We start from the raw sequence: 8,214 nt of genomic DNA, 5'->3' as shown, positions 1-8,214 counted from the left end.
TGTGTGTGTGTTCTAAATAACACTTACCCTTTTCCTCTCATCCATTGAAATAGTTTTGCCCTCCACTATGTGTAGATCTTCCATTTGGAACTTGCTCAAAGTGGCTTCCCTACAAAGGCTGCCTAACTCCATTTAATCTACAGATCTATTAGGAGATGAAAACCCATTTGAGATATGTTCTAACATCCTTAGGGAAAACTCTTCCTGGAATCTGATTAATCAAATCCTTTGATGATATTTTTTGTGAGGGGTATATTTAGTCCATTAAGATACTTTTATGATGTCACTCTAAATAAATTATTTGTTCGTAAGAAAACTAGGTAAATCTTACCAGAGAGTAGAGGATAAAATACAATTTCTAGGATGTTAAAATTTTAAAAATGATATTGAAGAAACCTTAATTGTGTTGGTGTCTCAACATTGTAATAGTAATTATGTCTATTTCTGGACACGGTGGCATATTCCTTTAATCCCAGCACTCAGAAGGCTGAGGCAGGGGTTGCAGCAAGTTCGCAACCAGACTGGGCTACGTAGTGAGTTCAAGGCCTGGCTGAACAGTGTGGTGAGGCCCTGTCTCAAAAGACAAAAAGAAATGCACAGTTGTGTGTGTTCCCATCATGATAATGGGTGGAGACCTGAGCAGTAGAGAATGATGCTTTCTCCTTCCCATGCATCTTTTGTTTTACTGAATCAAATTTATTTCTTGTGTTCTTGATGATCACACAAATCATTCTTTAGAATGTTTTCATTGCAGTGCTTGAAAGAAAAAGTCACAAAACTTTCAAGAAGGGTTTAATAGAATGACAGTTACACACACACAAACACACAGTTGTTAATTTTCTTTAAGAAAAGTTTAAGAAGCACACAGTTGTTTAATTTTCCTGTGTTTGGAAGTTCTTACCCCTCACTCTTCAACTGCCCAATAATTAAATTAAAAAGGAGTAAAATAATCACCTACGGTCTGGTTAAACTACAATATTTTAAATAAAATAGCAATACATAAGAGCAATGTATTTGCCTTTACAGTTTTTGATACTGCAATTTAAGTGGACTTTCTCAGAGCACAATTTATAGTTTAAGTGTTAATTTTATGAGGCTGCATTTGTGCCTGTCAGATGAATATGTGTTTATCCATGCATTTCACTTGTTGCCAGGATGATGTATAACTTGTCCACAGAGAATATTATCATAGATATATGTACATTTATATATACATATAAATATATATACACACATATATGTACATATATATGTATATATACACATATATAGAATATATATACAGAAGGCCTAAGTAGGTGAACTGCAAGGACTATATTTCTGCAGCAGGACCTCATCATCCCACGTGCAGCAGGAGGTCAGCTTGGGGCACGTGCCTAGACTGACTGATGGTGCTTATCTCTCCACACTGCTCTTCTCACTGATTTATGGGCTTTGATAAATCCTTTCATATCAAAGACTAGACTACCTTTCCTGATGGTCCAGAAGAAAGAATAATATTTTCACTTAATCTTAGTAAAGAGCTATCATGAAAGAGGAAATTATAACTGTTTTCATCTGCTTGTTTTGTTAAGTTTTAATAAAGGTGTTGATTATTTCGCTATGACACCCAGGTCCGCTGCCACAGACCATCTGCATGCGTGCTTTGTGCTCAGTTACACCAATGCTTGTCTCCTGTACCCTGGAGAGGACAGGATGGCCTCCCCACTTAGGATGCTCTCATACTGTGAGCTGCACACAGGGCACAAATCTGATTTTCTTGGTGACACTGCCTCTTGCTTGTTCTAGCTCTCCTCACATCCTTGCATGCAGATAAAATTACTTGTTTACACATTTGTCCTATGGATACATCTTTGAAGGCTAAGTCCAAGTCGAATTCATTGCATTAGTGTCACTGAGAATAGAATCTGGGACATAATAGATGCTTTACTAAGGGGCGTCAGAAAGAGGGAGAAATAAAATGAGGAATGGAGGAAAGGAAGGAATCTCTAGATAGACTGCTGTTGGGACGCCTGTGCTGAGAAGTTTCTGGATTGCTTCTCTGGTTTCTGTATTTCTTTGGTGATCTTGCCAGGAGTTTCCAGTCACAATGAAATGTGGTTCATAATGAATTTTAATGTTTCCTTATCCATTAGCCCTCAGACATCCCCGGCTGGCCAAGTAATCCTGGGCTTTTTGGCACTAGCACTCGTTCCCTCTGGGGCCATTAGGAAATAAAAGTGCGAAGTGCTATCAGATACATAATATGCAAAATGCAAATCTCTTTTCAAGAAGTTCTGATTGAAAGCCAAGTGCAACCGAACTCAGAAAGAAGTTGCCCTCTGTTGAATAATTGAGTGTAGTTTTGCAGCATTTCTTGAGATGGGGTATTCAGAGGTGATAAAAGATTCCATCAAATTGTAGAATATTATGCATACATAATTAATGTTTCATATTTCAAAAAGATGATAGTAAGTAGCATTTTTTTCCTTTTCCATGATAGGAATGCATCAGTATAGTTTGATGCCCTTCTCTGAGAGTTAATCATTCCTATCTATATTTGATGTTTACATCTTTTAAATATTTATGGGTTGCTATGTTCTGCTGTTGTTGTTTACCCACTCTAGGGGCATTCAGAAGCCTTCCGTTTCTCTCTTAGCCAAATACTCCATTCCCTTCATCATTCTCTTGGCTGTTCTTTGGATTATCTCCAATTTGCATACATAATTTGGTATTGAGATGCCAAAAATACATTTGTTTCAACAGGAATTTTATTGAAGTTGCTTTTACTAAAATCATACACACAAATAAACGTGATTTCCAAGACATGAAAATTCAGTGAGGGCTCTGAGCGGAAGCTGAAATATGCAAATATATTGTGAAAATGCTACAGGTAGATTTTAAGGCACTAGGAAAATGGCCTGGCAGAAATCAACAGATTAGAGAAGGAACACTGTGAAAAGCATTATATTTTTAAGCCTAAGTCTGTTACCATGTTGCAGGTTTTGTTCTTCCTGTCTATGGTTTTTCTTAATCACTTTATTGAAGTTTGATTGCAAATACGAAGAGCTGCACATGTTTATCACATACAATCTGATGACTTTGGACATATGCAAACCCCCACGAGACCATCCCATATTCAAGGTCATAAACATATTCATTACCTCCAAGTTTGCATCGTGCTTCTTTGTTTTTGCTGGCTTTTAAGATTTTTAATAGCTGGGTATTTTCCCAGAAGATCCAAAAACATCATATCACAGTGATATATGTGCACCTATGTTCATAGCAGCACAATTTGTAATTGCTAAAATGTGGAAGCAACCCAAATGTCCATCCATCGAGGATTGGATAAGAAAATTATGGTACTTTTATGTAATGGAATATTACTCAGCTGTAAAGAAAGATAAACTCGAGGCCTTTATATTTAAATGGTCACAACTAGAAACCATACTCATAAGTGAAATAAATCAAACATACATGTGCAAGTACCACATTGTGTCACTAGTGTAAAACTTGAAAGAGTTAATTTAAACTCGGAGGTATGATAGACACTGTGAAATGATAGGAAACCACTGAAGAGTAAAGGGCTTCTGGGATGTGGGAAAAGAGAAGGGAACGAAGGAGAAATTTTGTATGTATGTATATACAGGATAGATAACATGGTTGTTCTTCTGTCTTCTATTTCTATGCTGAAAGAAACTGTCAGTGAGTCTTTGGTTGACCAGTATTGCATGTTTATATCTGTTTTCATGAGAAGCCACTTTGAAGATATCAATATGTAATACAACCACCATTGTTAATTCCCTACCACTTTGTTTGTAACTCTGTATTGTCTGTATTGTGCTTGTGATATGCTGTAAAATGTTGTATGTCTGTTAATGTTTCCCTCCTTTTATCTTTAAAATAAAAAATAAAAAAAAGATTTTTAATAGATGTGGATTCAGTTTTCACAGACATTTCCTTCTCTTTTATTAAATTTTTTTCTCTGCAAATTCAGAGGCCAGGAACCTATTGCTAAAGAAAAACAATTGCTATTGCAGTGCAGAGAAAAGAATAAATAAAATACCATGAAAATATCCTGGATAAAAAGATACCACAATGTAATAAACCTTGGGCTATCTCTTTAATAAGCAACGTTTTTCAAGATATTGATGTTTAAAATGTCTGCTCAAGTAGCAGCATGACATACTGGCCAAATAAAACGTCCATGAAAATATATAACATGATCAAACAAATGACTCAGAGCAAAATCAAGTGGAAGGAGAAAATTGTGTTTCCTCAACACAATGCCACTTTTACCCTATGGCAATACAAGATGGGGAAAGGACCATGTATAATATTGACACAAATCACAGACATCTCCCCTGAACATCAAATGCTACTGGACCTCACACATGTGCAATTGAGGCCTTGGAAACAAAGCAAACTGATGAAATACATCACCACTATCACTACTGAACTGGACAGGGTGAGAGCGGGCACATCTTAGCGCTTCATGATGAAGTAGGGAATGAAGAAGTAAATCAAAGCCTCCGATCAAAGGCTAATTTAGCCTCTCATAAGTGGTCCTACAGTGGAAGGAAGCCCTGTGTACAGAGATCAAAGATTAGTGCCTTCACATATACCACAACACCCCTGCCCTACAGAAGAGGGAAGCAGAAAAAAAGCTGACATGCGAAGAAAAAAAGAACACATACATCAAAGCTCACAAAAAACCCCGAGGAATATAATTTCCTTTCTTTAGGACACCATACACTAATAGAAAACAAGAAAATGAGTTTTTAATAGTATGTTGGAGCTCTGCTTTTGAAACAGGCTCTGTTGGCTTAAGTACCTTATGAGCAAACAGCTGCTTCCTTTATTTGTAGCTCTTGGATGAATATATTAAGGGTTGCTTTAAAATTGCAAAAGCCATGTAAATAATTTGACATTTGAGAGACTATTGCACATTGCATTTAAGTTAAATCAGAAGTACTAGTCCATGCTAACATGCTAACCCCCTCTAAATCAGCTGTCTTAGTCCTTATGTAATTTTTATTACTTTAAATACATAGTGAGCATAGCTACCTCCTTAACCATGCATGAATAGTAAGAGAGGAATGCTCCTCAATTCTGTGCCTATGCCTGTGAGATAAACTAATAAAAGACAGACTAGAAGAAAAAATGCACACAGAATTTGTTTGATGTTAATGATATAATCTTTATGTCATATAAAAGAAGTAAAAACACAAAGAGGCAGTTAAACCCAAGATTGTATATACCATTTTAACAAAGGGCAATGCATTGTGGAGAAGTGATAAGCCAAAGGCAAAAGTGTTTGTGCTTCTAGGGGCAGTACGTTGGGGGAAGGTAAATACAAATAGAAATTTGATGGGAGGAAAGCGTTATTTTGGTAAGATTTACTTGGGCAGATCCATGTCAGTGTTAACATTTGTCTCCAGGGATAAAGATCCCTCTTGGTATGGGGAGAAGAATACTTTCAGAAAGAGAAATTTATGTCTGCATTTAGGCAAAGCACAATATGCTGCACAGCACAGCTTGTGAGGTTGCTGCTGTGTAACTGCCTGCCACACACAGCAATCCTTGTGCCAGAGTGACATATTGTCCAAAGGCATGTTTTGGTCTCTTTCAGGTCTTATTCTTTATATTCTGCTGTCATCCTGCTTTAAAAGTTTTAACATTTTAATCCCATGCCATGTGCTAATGACAGTGAAAGTAGAGTCAGTCATCTTATCAAGTATCTTTTCAGCTGTCCACATGAAATTTGATTTGCTTATAGTAATTAAATAGTTTTAGAAATATTCATTCATTCAATCATTATTTTTGTGTGATTGTTAAGAGGCAGTGAGTTGAGGATACAGTAGTAAGTAGAAATAGACACAGGTTTAATCCTCATGAAGCTTATAATCTATTAGGGCAGATATGTATTATTCAAATTATTCAAGTAAGCACATAGTTTCTGCTTAGGTCAGGGTTCAACAGACTTCTATAGGAATTTAACCAGTGGCGCTCAGAGAAAGCGTCTCTAAAGAATTGATGTCTGATCAGAGAGAGGAGAAGTGTTGGTCAGAAAGATCCAGTTGATTAGAAAACTTTATTAGCATACTTTCATTTTCTTGGGATAGCCCTTTGGGTGTGTGTATAGAAAATCAATGCAGCTACAGTACAGGAGATGGCACTACACATAATTTGTTTTGTTCTGGTTTTGTTTTCCTTCTGGTAACAAGAATCGAACTCACGACCTTGTGCTTGCCAGGCAGGAGCTTTGCCGCTGAGCTAAATCCCCAGCCCCCACTACACATAAGTTAGAGCCAGAGAAATCTGAGGCCCAGCTCTAATTTGACAACTTTTCCCTTGGAGATTTTGAACAAATTAGTCAACCTCTCTCAAGCTAAAGCTGCCAATCTGTAAAATGGGGACTGGTATCCTTATCTTAGATAACTGTTTGACTAAGTATTTCTTAGAATTACAACCAACACCATCCTCTTCCTTCTGATCCCACTGATTTGCAGTGTGATTTTAGGGAAATCATTTCAGCTCTTTCAGTTGAACTTTATACTTCTGTAAAATGGGGTAGGGGGAGGTATTTAGATTAAATAATTTCTAGACTCCTTCCTGCTGTAGCTATCCATTATTTCCCAAGCACATCTAAACCTTTCTGTACAGATATCAAGGGAAGCCTATAGCCTGTAAGGTTATGAAAAGGGTTGTTTTGGGATAATAGATTTTAACAATGACGTGTAATTCTACGTCTTAGCAATTTTGCTTACCTTTCTTTAATTTGCATTTTAGGGATTTCTATGTTCTTAGGTTAAATTTTAAATCACATATTTCTTCTACTAAACAGCCTTTAAAGTGTTTCAGTGGGACATTTACTTTACCATCATGGTTGATTTCTCAACTCATTCTCTTTGTAATTGTCACATTTTTATAGTCCTATATAAAATGAATTCAGTTGTTCAACTAAAAATATCAAGCTGAGTTGGGAATTGAAATCTAAGGACTGTAAAATCGAATAAGAAATCAGCCTTCAGGATAAAGTTTTCTGGTATCACCATCTACAAAGAGTAACAGAAAACTGTGGTTTTCTTCTTATAAAATATAGAAGAATATTTCTTAGATTCTTGTGTCTAAAGTAAAATTATCTTAAAACTTCTGAGACATATTTTTTTTTTCTTTTCTGCTGGGGGGGCATACTGGGAATCAAACTCAGCACCTCACATTTGCCGGGCAGGTGCTGCACCACTGAGCTAAATCCCCAGCCCCTATCTCAAAATTTCTAAAGTGAGAAATGGGGAAATTGTTTTATTTGCCCCTTGTAATTTATTGATGTAAATACATAAATATTTAATATGATTGGAGCCTCTCCTTGGCACTGTTTATGCTTCATTTACACTGGTATTTTTTTAGCAATATAAAGTTTACTTTGAATTATTTTTAAGCTAAACTTGTCATCTTTCTTTGTAGTAATACACATATAAAGAAGACTTCAGATATTGTTTCATATTTTCAAACCTCAGCTCCCTGGTTTGTGTAATGAATATAGTACATAGCTTCACATTCATTTGTACCTTTACAGAATGCTTATTAAGCATATTAAATTGGTACCCCCTTCTATTGTTCCTAAATTACAGGTTAGAAACCTGAAGCTGTTGATTTATTCAACATCAACTGTATGTTTCCTGAGGAGCAGTTAGAATTCATATTGAGAGAGAGACTTCCAGGGACAAAGGGCAGTTACATTGCTGGGCCCCCAACTGGGGTCTGCTACCCACTAAAAGTATGGCATGTTCTCTCCTGCCTCCTCACTTTCTGAAATAATTTACAGAGCTAAAAAACCAAACATGTCATTAAAATCATGATGCCTTAGACACAGCATTTTAAGCATAAGCAAGATGAGAAAATTAAACGGTTGAGGATCACCGCAGAGGGGCAGAGGACAAGCAAATTCTCTGGCCTTTAACCTATTACTCATTAAAAGCATGACTGTGTTTTCTTTGGAGTCAGTCAGCTCCTTAAGGGCTGCTTTTGCTTAAAAAGTCACTCTTCACTGGAGCTTAGAGATGCCCAGTGGGTAACACAAGCAGGATAAAGAATGGCTTCTCTGCCTTCATCTTATATCTATCTCTCTTATTATCTTATACTTTGGGTCAGATCTGCACATAGTAGGTGGAGATCAAAGGCACATCTAAAACTGGTAAAACAAGGTTTATTACCCATAAATTGTCATAAACT

The 8,214-nt window shown here is 36.5% G+C and overlaps 1 protein-coding gene across 4 annotated transcripts in view; it reads left to right on the top strand.

Annotated features, from left to right (window-relative positions):
- The window catches only part of Chl1 (cell adhesion molecule L1-like), a 194,421-nt gene that overhangs the window by 47,209 nt on the left and 138,998 nt on the right, over positions 1-8,214 (top strand). The window lies entirely within an intron of this gene.

This window comes from Chinchilla lanigera, unplaced genomic scaffold, assembly GCF_000276665.1.
Source record: "Chinchilla lanigera isolate Chin_1 unplaced genomic scaffold, ChiLan1.0 scaffold00020, whole genome shotgun sequence".
In the NCBI taxonomy this organism is placed as follows: domain Eukaryota; kingdom Metazoa; phylum Chordata; class Mammalia; order Rodentia; family Chinchillidae; genus Chinchilla; species Chinchilla lanigera.
This window is presented reverse-complemented; position numbering and strand designations above follow the sequence as displayed.